Here is a 14,549-nt window from a genome sequence, read left to right as displayed (position 1 = left end):
AGTGATTAGAGCACACCAGAGGGACTCAAATCCTTTTGACAGGGTATACATTCACACCTATGGGCAATTTAGGGTAGCCAATTGAACTAATCTGCATGTCTTTGGACTGTTGGAGGAAACCAAAGCACCCAGAGGAAACCCACACGGGCACAAGGAGAACATGCAAACTCCACACAGAAAGGCCCCGTCGGCCGTGAGCTTTGAACCCAGAACCTTTTTGCTTCTTCTTCTTGTATGTCAGCCATAGTTGACTATTTACTGCAGATTTGTTAGCTAGCTCAGAAGAGCTACCCAGCATGGATGTCAAGGATGTAGAGCAGTTCCCACCCAACCATTCACACCTATGGGCAATTTAGAGTCACCAGTTATCTTAACCGCATGTCTTTGGATGGTGGAGGAAACCGGAGCACCAGGAGGAAACCCATGCAGACATGGGGAGAACATGCAGACTCCACAATATGTTGTCCATGAGGTTCAAACCCAGAACCTTCTTGCTTCTTGCTGTGTAACACAGGAATTAATGTATTTACAAAACAATAAAGCTAATGGGGCGGCATGGTGGTGTAGTGGTTAGTGCTGTCGCCTCCCAGCAAGAAGGTCCGGGTTCGAGCCCCATGGCCAGCGAGGGCCTTTCTGTGCAGAGTTTGCATGTTCTCCCCGTGTCCACGTGGGTTTCCTCCGGGTGCTCCGGTTTCCCCCACAGTCCAAAGACATGCAGGTTAGGTTAACTGGTGACTCTAAATTGAGCGTAGGTGTGAATGTGAGTGTGAATGGTTGTCTGTGTCTATGTGTCAGCCCTGTGATGACCTGGCGACTTGTCCAGGGTGTACTCCGCCTTTCGCCCATAGTCAGCTGGGATAGGCTCCAGCTTGCCTGCAACCCTGTAGAACAGGATAAAGCGGCTAGAGATAATGAGATGAGATGAGATGAGATGAGATGAGATGAAAACAGTTTAATATGAATGTACAAGTCAAGTCAAAGTCCCTCCAATACCAGGAACTTGTCTTCCCAAGCAGTCTCCTGTCCTACTCCTTGAGGCGCACAGGTGTGGCGCCAATCTCCATTTCTATGGTCCTCGGCATCTCACCTATACAGCTAGGGTTTCAGTGAGGGGTGGGTCCTCTGGTACCCACGAGAGTTTGACTCCCTACTCACAGTGTGCCTTGCCAGATGGCAGTAGGTACCATTTTTATGATGGTCTTTTGTATGACCCGACCGCAAGTAGAACTTGTGATCTCCCGGTCGAAAGGTGGACACGCTAACCACTAGGCCAGCTTGCGGTCTATAATTGTACAAGGTGTGATCAAAAAGTTCCAAGACTGTTCCTGTAGCAAACGAATGGAGCACTGCAGGGTCAGGAACATGCAGTAACTCTCTACACATGTACACACATGTAACTCAGGTCCTGATGTGGTCAGCATAACCTCGCATGGTATACCAACTCACGAGAGTTACTGCTCACTCCTACTTCACACACATGACCGTACCAGGACCTTTACAACTGATTATCTGTTTACTGGCTGAAGTCATGTTCAAATACCTTCTTCTGCCTCTGATAAAGTAGCTGGTAGAGTTCGAATTGGGCTTCCATGTGCTCATGGGCCGGAAGATCTGCCAGCATGTCCACCACCATCATACCAAAGTGGTGGTACTCTTTCCTCTGATTGTCTTTAGCTTTAACAATATCAATTTGATGGAGGACAGAATCTTAAACTGCATCTTCAACCGGTAGATGTGGGATGGAATTTTCTTCTCTGGGATGTGGTGGTGGTAAACAGGACATGTGTGGATGCAGTCTGTGGAAGATGTGCTGAGTGGTGAGTGTGGTTATGCTGTGGGTGGTGATGGTGGTGGTGATGAAATGGAGATCCCCGGGGAAGTGGAGAAGTCATTTTGGACAACAACATAAATGTTCATTTCATGTTCAAATAAATGATATGAATAATTTTTAAACAATAATCAGGTAGTCTTATACAGTTATAGGCTATATATAATCACATATAATTATATAATACAAGAAGATAGTTTCTGGGTTTTTGCAACTGACAAAGCAGCTCTTCTTCTTCTTGTCATTTTGTTGTCATTTTGATGTAGACGCAGATCTACTGCACATGCGGACTTCGCTTCAAGCAGCCTCGAAAGTAGCATCATAATGGAACACCACATAAGAATTTCCTTTTTGCAGGTTGACCTGGAGAACGGCGGCATGGTGGTGTAGTGGTTAGCGCTGTCGCCTCACAGCAAGAAGGTCCTGGGTTCGAGCCCCGGGGCCGGCGAGGGCCTTTCTGTGCGGAGTTTGCATGTTCTCCCCGTGTCTGCGTGGGTTTCCTCCGGGTGCTCCGGTTTCCCCCACAGTCCAAAGACATGCAGGTTAGGTTAACTGGTGACTCTAATGCCGCTTTTCCACTACAAACGCGGCTGAGCCATGCCGTGCTGAGTCGAGCTGAGCGGGGCTGTTGGAGTTGCATTTCGACTACAACCGCGCTGAACCGTGCTGGCTGGAAGTGGGTGGACACATTGGGTGGAGTTAGCGAAAGTGGGTGGACGTCACGTGATGTCGTTAAGCAGCGCAAACAGTGACATCAGTGACAGTGGCGGAACAAGTCAGAGCCGGGCCGGGGGCGGGGCAAATGACCGGGCCCTTTATTAAAGCTTATCATAACATCATTTTAGGCTACAAAATGTCCGCAACTGCGGTGTTTACCAATTTCAACACTACCGGGTGCAACTATGTTATTTAGTACATCAAGTCCTTCAAACGAACATGTAACTCAGAAACAAAAAACATTAGGATACTGTACATGGCTCATAATACATGCTCATAATAAAACATCAATAGCCTATACTGCGCACATTATTTGAAGGGCATACGAATGAGCGCTCAGAGGTTGCAACGGTGACAGGAAGAGTCAGAAATAAAAGGAGGGCGGTGCAAACCTCACTGAACAAAAAAACATTAGGCGACATACTGTACATGGCTCATAATAAAACATCAATAGCCTACTGCGCGCATTATTTGAAGGGCATACGACGAGCCTTGCGCTCCGCGAACTCGTCCACGATGCTCTGTATGTCACTGATTCAGTGAGCTTTTAAGCAGTAGTCTCACGACCCGAATAGTAAACAATAAACATGGAGGACATGGTGTCGTTAGTGTTGCTGGTCTTGGTGCTGTGGCTTGTTGTCACCGACAACGCCAACAGATACTGGCAAGAGCGTATAGATGAGGCGAGGCGCATAAGGCTTCAGAAATTCTCGTAATTCGTAATTATTCTTCTTCCGGGTTTGCGGTGTTTACAGATCCCAGCGCGCTCGCGGGGCGTGTGTGGGCATGTGAGGACACTCCTCCTCACCAATCAGTGCACAGGGGAGTGTCTGCTCACGCCCCCAACCTCACTCGGCACGGTTTGGCTCGCTTCAGCCCCACTCCAAAACGGTGCGAGTTTTAGGGGCTAAGCAGGGCTGAAACGAGTTGAGTCGTGCTGGTTTTTGGTAGTCGAAACGCGAGCCGTGTCGGGCTGAAGTGAGCTGAAGCGAGCTGAAGTGAGCTGAAAAAGGGTAGTGGAAAAGGGCCATAAATTGAGCGTAGGTGTGAATGTGAGTGTGAATGGTTGTCTGTGTCTATGTGTCAGCCCTGTGATGACCTGGCGACTTGTCCAGGGTGTACCCCGCCTTTCGCCCGTAGTCAGCTGGGATAGGCTCCAGCTTGCCTGCGACCCTGTAGAAGGATAAAGCGGCTAGAGATAATGAGATGAGATGAGATGAGATGAGATGAGACCTGGAGAAACCTCATGAATATTAATCCAATTTCTTGTTGTTTTTTTAACCATGTGACCGCTCTCCTACTCGCTCTCTGTGCAGCAAAATCTCTGCAAATTCACTGTTAGTGATCCCTTCAACATCCATCTCGAACTTTTTCTGTATCTATGTGTCATTCTTGGAAGTTTTAAACAAGATATGCCTCATTATATCCTTCACTCATGGCTGTGGCCATTCAGGTCCATTACAATGGAATAACCAAATGGAAACAGAATGGGTCAGTTGAAATAATTTAAAATATAGATACTTTGACAAAATACCTTCTTGTTACAATTGAAGATCAGTGGTAAAGGATGTCATTGAATTGTTGCAGATTGTTTTTAGAATATCACTTGCATAGAAAATGGTGACTTGCTACTTGGTGCAGAGGATTCTGGGAAGGGTGAGCTGGCCCCTTTAAGTGAGAAATTAATTTGAAAAGGAAAAATTAGCCATTGGCGTTAGCTTAGAAGCTAGCAGACTTGGATTTAAAAAATACAATAAAATGATGATGATGATGAAACTAAAAGATTTTTCAAACAACAAGTAGCCCTAATATTCAGGTTCAGCCACACAAAGGGAAAATGGCATTAACGGACACTGAAAGTAGATACATACTCAATGGACAACAAATACATTAAAAAAAGCCATTTAGTCCACCTTCAGTATTTTAGAGTTATGTTATATAGAGTTTGTTGGGAAAAGAATGCTGGAGATGGAGTTGCCAGGTATAAGGAAATGAAGAAGACCAAAGATGAGGTTTATAGATGTGATGAAGGAGGACATGAGGATAGTTGGCATGACAGAAAAATACACAGAGGACAGGAGGATATGGAAGGACATTATCCTAATGGGAACAATCGAAAGAAGAAGAAGACATTATGTAGAGTTTGTTATGTAAAAGCTGTCAAAATCTGGACATTTATTACTCCCTATTTATTACATGTTTACATGTCAGAGTATAGATTATGTGCAACTTGGTACAGAATATTTAACAGTTATTCCATGAAATTGAGTTGTACATGAGCTGATAGCCGATGAGGTGCATAGCACCCAGTTGACTATAAACCATGTATGACGAGATTGAGTGGAATAACTGCTTTATTCTATCCATATTCACTGTATTTTGAGAAACAGAGCATTTTTATTTTTTGCAAATTTGATAAATAAAACTTCATATAAAACGTTCAGCAAAATAATTTCTGCTTAGAATGTAAACAAACCAGCAAAATGACAGTCATAATTTGTGAAAAAATTTGATCACAATAATTCTTGAAAAATAAAAAAAGATACGTTCTTACCATCAAATACTTTCATTCCATATTTTGTGCTTTTTTTGTATTTTTTGGGGTTTTGATTTCGAGTAGAGTTTTTATTTCATCCTCAGTTGGTTCAGTAACATGCGCCGCCATTTTGTTGTTGTTCTCCTTCTTTTGGGTTCTTTTGGTGGGTGCAAACCAACTTTAAGGTGCATTATCTCCACCAGCTAGGCTGGAGTGTGGAACAGGAAATACTGGGGGGGGGGGGGGGGGGGGGGGGGAATGATACTATACACTACCGTTCAAAAGTTTGGGGTCACCCAGACAATTTTGTGTTTTCCATGAAAAGTCACACTTTTATTTACCACCATAAGTTGTAAAATGAATAGAAAATATAGTCGAGACATTTTTCTGGCCATTTTGAGCATTTAATCGACCCCACAAATGTGATGCTCCAGAAACTCAATCTGCTCAAAGGAAGGTCAGTTTTATAGCTTCTCTAAAGAGCTCAACTGTTTTCAGCTGTGCTAACATGATTGTACAAGGGTTTTCTAATCATCCATTAGCCTTCTGAGGCAATGAGCAAACACATTGTACCATTAGAACACTGGAGTGATAGTTGCTGGAAATGGGCCTCTATACACCAATGTAGATGTTGCACCAAAAATCAGACATTTGCAGCTAGAATAGTCATTTACCACATTAGCAATGTATAGAGTGGATTTCTGATTAGTTTAAAGTGATCTTCATTGAAAAGAACAGTGCTTTTCTTTCAAAAATAAGGGCATTTCAAAGTGACCCCAAACTTTTGAACGGTAGTGTATTCTATTAGCCTTTTCTGTTTCTTTTAAATACTCAATAAAGTGATATCTGACTTGATGCACTCCACCATTTTGTTTTTCTCTACTCACAGTATATAAGCTGATATCCTAGTAGCCAATCAGAGCACGCGATTGCTCATATCCAGTGAATGTGGATAGAATATAATCAGATACACTCAGGTTATAAGTGTGCTGAAATGTCATTATACAGAGCTGGACTAGGCAAAATGCTTGATGTTTATCCTCTAAGAAATCAGACACTCTTATACAGAGTGGCTTACAGAAGTGCTTTGTGCTCAAACATTTCCTCCTGCTAGTTCAGTAGGTCAGAGACCAAGAGTATGATCAAGATAAAGCCTTGTTATGGAGGGAAGGAAAGCAAAACACAATGGTTTTAAAATAGATTTTTATGGAGCTACCGGTAGGTACAGTGTAAAATGAACCAGATTTGACTTAATGCTTGCATAATTTTGACAACTGTATGTACTTCAAAAAAGATATTACTTCAAGCTAAGACTGGGCAATATGAATTCATATCAATACATTGATAAATATGTCATGGTATACAATTTCCTAATAAAACCGTTATGCTCAGTACATTTATAAAACTGACCAAATACACTACCGTTCAAAAGTTTGGGGTCACCCAGACAATTTTGTGTTTTCCATGAAAAGTCACACTTTTATTTACCACCATAAGTTGTAAAATGAATAGAAAATATAGTCAAGACATTTTTCTGGCCATTTTGATCATTTAATCGACCCCATAAATGTGATGCTCCAGAAACTCAATCTGCTCAAAGGACGGTCAGTTTTATAGCTTCTCTAAAGAGCTAAACTGTTTTCAGCTGTGCTAACATGATTGTACAAGGGTTTTCTAATCATCCATTAGCCTTCTGAGGCAATGAGCAAACACATTGTACCATTAGAACACTGGAGTGAGAGCTGCTGGAAATGGGCCTCTATACACCAATGTAGATGTTGCACCAAAAATCAGACATTTGCAGTTAGAATAGTCATTTACCACATTAGCAATGTATAGAGTGTATCTATATAATAATCACATAATTTAAACTAGAAGGGCACTCAGTAGAGTAGAGTGCATATCTCCAACAAGCTACAGATTATCAACATCAAAATCAAATCACTTGAACCTGGAATAATACTAAAGATGTCCACCAAATTTCATCCAAATCCATTCACTACTTTTTGAGTTATGTTGGGAAGAGACAAAAAAAAAACCCTGGATCCATATACATATCCAAATTTGCATCAAAATCTCATAAATTGTTCCTTGGATCATGGCTCACCTTTCCTCCAAATTTCATCAAAATCTGTTCACTACTTTTTGAGTTACATTGGGAAAAACAAACAAATAAACTAACTAACTAACTAACTAACTAACTAACTAACTAACTAACTAACTAACTAACTAACTAACTAACTAACTAACTAACAGAGGTGAAAACATAACCTCCTCCAGCACAGTTGGCAGAAGCAAGTATCGTTGGCTGTCCATCACTAGCGATGATGACTGCTTCATTAGGATGCTCAGAAACATACATGGGCTGCGAGGCCCGCACCAGAGCGACAGAATCGCCCTCAGCGGCAGCATGAATGCCCCAGCTGAGCTGCCATGGAATGTCTGGCCTTGTGAGCTCTCGCATACTATTCTCCTCTCCTAGTGAAGTACCTTGCACAGTAAGGTAAGACAAACGATGTCGTGCCCCCATCATGCTGTCTCTCTGGACCTCCAGACCTGATGCCAAGTGGTGCACAAAAGTGCCACAGACCTGACGGGTATGGAAGTTGCCCCTCAGTGACAACTGACTTGCTGAGTGATGCCATCCGTTGGCCATTTGAGTGGTTCTTCCACATGCCACCAAGTGGTGTGCCATTGACCCTGTTGGGTTCATCTGCTACATTGCACCGAAAAGCGCTCTGCTGCCAGTGCCTTATTGGTGATGTACTATTTAATCCATAGCTGGAACCCAGGCAGGTGCTACCACTCTGGGTCAGAGCGGACCTGGGAGCAATGGTGATTAAGGGGCAACTCCACTTTTCCCAATACTCAAGTCCTCCTGGACCTGAGACTCACCACCGGTTGCAGTTTAAAGTCATACCCAGGACTAAATATACCGGAGGTAAATATACTGTAAAAACGATTAGCAGTACTGTCATACAAGAGGCTTTTCTTACTTTCCAAGTTTCTGTTTATATTTTCTTGTCTGAAAATCATCTCCAAACTACTGCATAAAGCAAAACACAACAAAATGAATATATTTCTTAACCTACTGCTAGCACACTCAGAAATGTGTAGGCTACACTCTCAGAAAATAAAGTACATTATTGTACCTTGAGGGGTACAACAGCTTGTCACTGGGGCAGGACCCACTAAGATACTTATTTGTACCCTTTATATACTGATTGGGAACATATATGTATCTTTTTGGCCCTAAAAAGCTACACCTACTTACCTTGAGGTCCAATAATGAGCCCTAGCCCATTAGTGTAGATTGTACCTTGGGAGACAGTACTGGACTCCCACTGAACTCCTATTTCTGACAGTGTACAAGGAAGCAGGCCAGGCTGTTTTAATCAATATGCTACCAGTACAGAAATATAATCTACCTCCTGTGGTGCTTTATAATGCTGCTGTGCTACAGTGAACTGTGTAAACAGCCCTGAATTCAAGAACCACCAAAAACAAAGAAATAATTCAAGTGAATGTGTCCTTCTCAGTGCTTTCTCACCTGTTCACATTTATTCTAGTCGCACAACGATAGTGGTAGCCTGGTCATTTACGCCTGTCTCACTTTTCCAAGCCAGATGTTCAGATTTATTCATTACATGACTGCAAAGAAGGTTATACAAGCCCTATACTGCTCGTTCAATTAAGAGACACACCTTGGCAACCTTTTTCTATGATTCTTTAGGGCTTTTGGCTCCTTTTTTGCACAAACCCACACTGAATTGCCCTTCTAAAATTACACACAGTGTCCCAAACCACACACCATTTCCTGCAGCATAGGTCATAATCTCAGAACAGGCCTAGTTAATTTCTGACAATCCAGAGCCAAGGCCAGGGAGCAGATGAACAGGCTAAACCGACTGTCTGCTAGTTGCACAGAGTCGTCACTCAGGGTCCACTACATCGAGACTGTGTCTGTTTCTCGAGCTCAACAAAAAGTAGAAATATTCAGAGAGTTTGTTCCAGTAACCTAATCAATATAAAATTAGATCATACTGACTGTACAGCTGCTGCCAGCACCTTTGATCTAAAGGTGGGGCTATTAAATATTAGATCTCTTACATCTAAAGCGCTAATGGTTAATGAACTCATTACTGATCAGGAGTTTAATGTACTTTGTTTAACTGAAACATGGATTAAGCCGGCGGCACGGTGGTGTAGTGGTTAGCGCTGTTGCCTCACAGCAAGAAGGTCCGGGTTCGAGCCCCGTGGCCGGCGAGGGCCTTTCTGTGCGGAGTTTGCATGTTCTCCCCGTGTCCACGTGGGTTTCCTCTGGGTGCTCCGGTTTCCCCCACAGTCCAAAGACATGCAGGTTAGGTTAACTGGTGACTCTAAATTGAGCGTAGGTGTGAATGTGAGTGTGAATGGTTGTCTGTGTCTATGTGTCAGCCCTGTGATGACCTGGCGACTTGTCCAGGGTGTACCCCGCCTTTCGCCTGTAGTCAGCTGGGATAGGCTCCAGCTTGCCTGCGACCCTGTAGAAGGATAAAGTGGCTAGAGATAATGAGATGAGATGAGATGGATTAAGCCAAATGAATATATAGCATTAAATGAAGCTAGTCCTCCTGGATACAGTCATTAGATTAGATTAGATTAGATTAGATTAGATTAGATTAGATTAGATTAGATTAGATTAGATTAGATTAGATTAGATTAGATTAGATTAGATTAGATTAGATTAGATTAGATTGAACTTTATTGATCCCTTTGGGCGGGTTCCCTCAGGGAAATTAAAATTCCAGTAGCATCATTACAGAATAAACAGAGAATAGAAATAGAGAAAAACTTCTAGATAAATTAATTAAATTAGGTATTTGCATATCCAAATATAAAAAAGAATAAGATATGGGGAAGGGGGGGAAGGGCCAGTGGAAGAGGTATTGCACATTATGTTGCACATTATATTACACATTGTCCAGTATTGTTTATTATTGTCAGGCTAGGCTACTGCTCCTTCCCATCCTATGTCCTCCTGTTACCCCTCCCCCCCAGAGAGAAGTTGTACAGTCTGATGGCATGAGAGACAAAGGAGTTTTTAAGTCTGTTAGTCCTGCACTTGGGAAGGAGCATTCTGTCACTGAACAGGCTCCTCTGGTTGCTGATCACAGTGTGCAGAGGGTGACTGGCATCATCCATGATGTTCAGTAGTTTGTCCATAGTCCTCTTCTCTGCCACCATCACCAGAGAGTTCAGCTTCATGCTGACCACAGAGCCGGCTCACCTGATCAGTTTGTCCAGCCTGGATGTGTCCTTGGATGTGCTGCCCTCCCAGCACACCACAGTGTAAAGCAGGACACTGGTGACCACAGACTGATAGAACATCCGCAGGAGTTTCCTGCAGATGTTAAAGGACCGCAGCCTCCTAAGGAAGTACAGCCTGCTCTGTCCCTTCCTGTACAGGTGGTTGGTGTTGCAAGTCCAGGCCAGCTTGCTGTCCAGCCACAGCCCGAGGTACTTGTAGGAATCCACAGCCTTCACCTCAACTCCCTCGATCAGAACTGGTCGTGACCTTGGTCTGGACCTCCCAAAGTCAATGACCAGCTCCTTGGTCTTCGAGGTGTTGAGCTGGAGATGATTCCTGTTGCACCAAATGGCAAAGTCCCTCACCAGGCTCCTATACTCCTCCTCTCTGTCATCCCTGATACACCCCACAATGGCTGTGTCATCAGCGAACTTCTGAATGTGACACAGCTCAGAGTTGTAGCAGAAGTCTGCAGTGTACAGGGTGAAGAGAAGAGGGGCCAGCACCATGCCCTGGGGTGCTCCGGTGCTGCTAATCACAGTATCAGATGTGATGTCCTTTAGCCTGATGTACTGCAGCCTGTCGGTGAGGTAGCTGGAGATCCAGGTGACCAGGCAGGGGTCCAAATCGCATCCTGTTCAGTTTGTCCTGAAGCATAAGGGGCTGGATGGTGTTGAAGGCACTCAAAGTCCAAGAAAAGGATCCTCACTGTGCCATTTCCCTTATCCAGATGTGAGTGGGCTCGGTGTAGCAGGTAGAGGATGGCGTCTTCCACACCAACACCTGCCCGGTACGCAAACTGCAGACAGTCCTGGGCATGTTGCACCTGAGGTCTGAGGAGGCTGAGGAAGAGCCGCTCCAACATCTTCATCAGATGTGAAGTGAGTGCCACTGGTCGGAAGCCATTCAGCTTGCTGGGCCGGTTCTTCTTGGGAACTGGAACAATGCATGATGTCTTCCAGAGGGTGGGCACTCTCCCTAGCTGCAGGCTGAGGTTGAAAATCCGTTGGAGTGGTTCACCCAGTTCAGCAGCACAGGTCTTCAGTAGTCGGGGACACACCTTGTCCGGGCCTGCTACTTTCCTGGGGTGAAGCTTCCTCAGTTGACCTCTGACCTGGTCTGCAGTAATGCATGGAGGAGTCTGTGTTGAGGTAGGGGAGGAGGGGGCTGCTGCAATGACTGGGGGGAGGTGTGTTGAGGGAAGGAGAGATGGCTTCAGTGAGGGGGAAGGTGGGGGGACGTGGGCTAGTTGAACCGGTTGAAGAAGTCATTCAACTCGTTCGCCCTTTCCAATGTCCCCTCAATGACTCTGGTCTTTGTGTTGTGGCCTGTGATGGTTTTCACACCTTCCCAGACCTCCCTCATGCTGTTCTCCTTCAGCTTCTGCTCCACCTTTCTCCTGTAGCTGTTCATAGTTTCCCTCACGCAACGTTTCACCACCTGCTGTGCTGCTTTCATTGCCTCCCTGTTGCTGTTCCTGAAGGTGGCCTTCTTCTTCTTGAGGACAGCTTTGACTTCCTGTGTTACCCATGGTTTGTTATTAGGGTAACACCATACAGTCTTAGTGGGGGAAACCATGTCTGCACAGAAGTTGAGGTAATCTGTCAGACAGTGTGTCAGCCTGTTTATGTCCTCACAGTGTGGGCTAAGCAGCACATCCCAGTCTGTGGGGGGGTGTACTTCGGCTGTAGATGAACCAGGTTGTGGTCAGACTTCCCTAGTGGGGGGAGGGGTGTGACTCTGTATGCATCCCTCACATTAGCATACAGCAATTCAATTGTCCTGTTGTTCCTAGTTGGACAGTCTACAGCCTGGTAAAAAGCAGCCAAAGTAGAGTCCAAAGTAGCATGATTAAAGTCCCAAGAAATGATCATAAATGCCTCAGGGTGCTGTGTCTGAAGCCTTGCTGTGACAGAGTGAATCCTCTCAGATGCAGTGGCTGCGTCTGCCCTGAGAGGGATGTAAACACAGATGGTGATCATGTGACTGAACTCCCTCGGCAGATAATATGGCTGCAGGCTAACGGCTAGAAGCTCCAAGTCCGGGCAACATAAGACTGTCTTTACAGAGGTATGTCGCGGGTTACACCAGCGGTTATTCACATAAATGATGAGTCCCCCACCTTTGCCTTTCCTGCATGCTTTAGTGATATACACCAGCCTCGTCTAACTGGTAGAGGAGGAGGTGTCGCGGTTATTTATAATGATTGTCTAGGTGTAACACAAAAACCTGGTTATAAATTTAATACATTTGAAGTTCTTCATACTAATATAATGTATGTAGCCTCGAAAAATAGGTCTACCCAGTTAATTCCATTACTTATGATTTACAGGCGGCGGCACGGTGGTGTAGTGGTTAGCGCTGTCGCCTCACAGCAAGAAGGTCCGGGTTCAAGCCCCGTGGCCAGCGAGGGCTTTTCTGTGCAGAGTTTGCATGTTCTCCCCGTGTCCACGTGGGTTTCCTCCGGGTGCTCCGGTCTCCCCCACAGTCCAAAGACATGCAGGTTAGGTTAACTGGTGACTCTAAATTGAGCGTAGGTGTGAATGTGAGTGTGAATGGTTGTCTGTGTCTATGTGTCAGCCCTGTGATGACCTGGCGACTTGTCCAGGGTGTACCCTGCCTTTCGCCCGTAGTCAGCTGGGATAGGCTCCAGCTTGCCTGCGACCCTGTAGAACAGGATAAAGCGGCTAGAGATAATGAGATGAGATGAGATGATTTACAGGCGCCTGGGGCCATATTCTGAGTTTCTTTCTGAATTTGCAGATTTATCTCAGATCTGGTTATTTCCTTAGACAAAGCTTTAGTTGTTGGAGATTTTAATATTCACTTCAATAACCCAGAAGACCCTTTGAAAACAGCGTTTGTGTCCATTTTAGATTCAGTAGGGATTAATCAGAATGTCATAGGACTGACCCATAATGGTGGTCACACCCTTGATCTAATACTAACATTCAGGTTAAACGTAGAAAATATAGTCATACTTCCACAGTCTGAAGTTATCTCAGATCATTATCTCATCTCATTCAAACTATGTCTGAGTAATAATATATGCACCTCACCACGCTACTGTATTAAACGTACATTCACATCAACTACTGCACAGAGCTTTATAAATGATCTCCCAGAGTTATCAACTTTGATTGGGTCACTGTCAGCCCCTGCAGAACTTGATCAGGCAACTGAATGCTTACAGTCAACGTTCTGGCATACTTTAGATAATGTAGCTCCTCTTAAATGGAAAATGGTCAGAGACCAAAAATTAGCACCCTGGTATAATGATGACACTCGCACATTAAAACAGACCACTCGAAAATTGGAACGTAAATGGCATCAAACAAAATTGGTAGTGTTCAAATAAGCATGGAAGGAGAGCTTCCTGAAGTATAGAAAAGCTCTTAGTGCTGCTAGATCAACATATCTCTCCTCCCTAATAGAAGATAACAAAAAATAATCCAAGATTCCTATTTAATACTGTAGCAAAATTAACCAGGAATAAGTCCACTATAGACACATGCACACCTGTAGTATGTAGTCGCAACGACTTCATGAATTTTTTTAATGACAAAATTGAGAATATCCAACAAAAAATTCAAACTACTAATTTAAGGTCAGACAATGTAAGTGACCCTGTAGTTAACAATATAACTATATCAGATCAGCAATTAGAATGTTTTACTCTCCTTAGAGAAACTGAATTATTTTCATTAATCTCGGCATCAAAAGCCTCAACTTGTTTACTAGATCCCTTACCTACATGTCTATTCAAACAGATAATACCTGAAGTAATTGAACCACTTCTAAAAATAATAAATTCTTCTCTTACGATTGGCTATGTACCCAAATCCTTTAAACTAGCAGTTATCAAACCCCTGATTAAAAAACCTGACCTTGATCCCTGTCAGCTGTCCAATTATAGGCCAATATCAAACCTCCCCTTTATCTCCAAGACCCTTGAAAAAGCTGTGGCACAGCAGTTATGCTCATATTTACATCGGAATAACATCCATGAAATGTATCAGTCAGGACTTAGACCTCATCATAGCACAGAGACAGCTCTGGTTAAAGTAGTAAACGACCTACTGTTGGCGTCTGATCAGAGCTGTGTCTCGCTGCTTGTGTTGCTTGACCTTAGTGCAGCATTTGATACCATTGATCATTCCATTCTTCTGGATAGACTA

The sequence above is a fragment of the Neoarius graeffei genome, chromosome 17, assembly GCF_027579695.1.
Source record: "Neoarius graeffei isolate fNeoGra1 chromosome 17, fNeoGra1.pri, whole genome shotgun sequence".
NCBI classification, from domain to species: Eukaryota; Metazoa; Chordata; class Actinopteri; order Siluriformes; family Ariidae; genus Neoarius; species Neoarius graeffei.
Note: the sequence above shows the minus strand (reverse complement) of the source record.